Source organism: Penaeus monodon, chromosome 29 (assembly GCF_015228065.2).
Source record: "Penaeus monodon isolate SGIC_2016 chromosome 29, NSTDA_Pmon_1, whole genome shotgun sequence".
NCBI classification, from domain to species: domain Eukaryota; kingdom Metazoa; phylum Arthropoda; class Malacostraca; order Decapoda; family Penaeidae; genus Penaeus; species Penaeus monodon.
Genome location: NC_051414.1, coordinates 2,816,589 through 2,817,219, shown reverse-complemented (window position 1 = coordinate 2,817,219; position 631 = coordinate 2,816,589).

Genomic DNA, 631 nt, shown 5'->3' with positions numbered 1-631 from the left:
GACGCGAGGCAACGTAGGATGGCGAAAGGACAGGCGGGATTACCTCGAGGGCGTCGGCAGGGTGTCTACGGCGACGGCAAGTGTTGGCAGGGGTTAGGGAGGGAGAGGGGAGCACCCTGGCGTAATAACCTCCACGAGGAGAGGGTCTGGGACCAAGGGGACGCGCAAGGGGAGGCGAGGAGAACAAGTGTACCGCATGTGACCCTCGCGACGCCCTCCGCCCCTTTTGTTTGGCTCTCGACCTCCTTTAACTGCTGTTCTTGGCTTGCTCCCTTTTCTTCCTTTGTTTCTTCTTATCTACTTTTTATCAACTTTTTTTTTTCTTTATTTCTTCTTATTTACGTTTCTATTGCTGTTCTTGTCATACTTTTTTTTTTGTTTCTTTATTTCTACTTATTTACTTTTTATCAACTTTTTTTTTTTCTTTGTTTCTTCTTATTTACTTTTTATCAACTTTTTTTTTCTTTATTTCATCTTATCCACTTTTTATTGCTGTTCTTGTCTTACCCTTTTTTTCTTCTTGTTTATTGCTGGTGTTTTTATTTTTCTTCGGTATGTTGTTCTTGGCTTCTTTGTTCTGTATCTCATTGTTCTTTCTTTACATCGTTCTTAGATTGTTAATCGGTGTTCT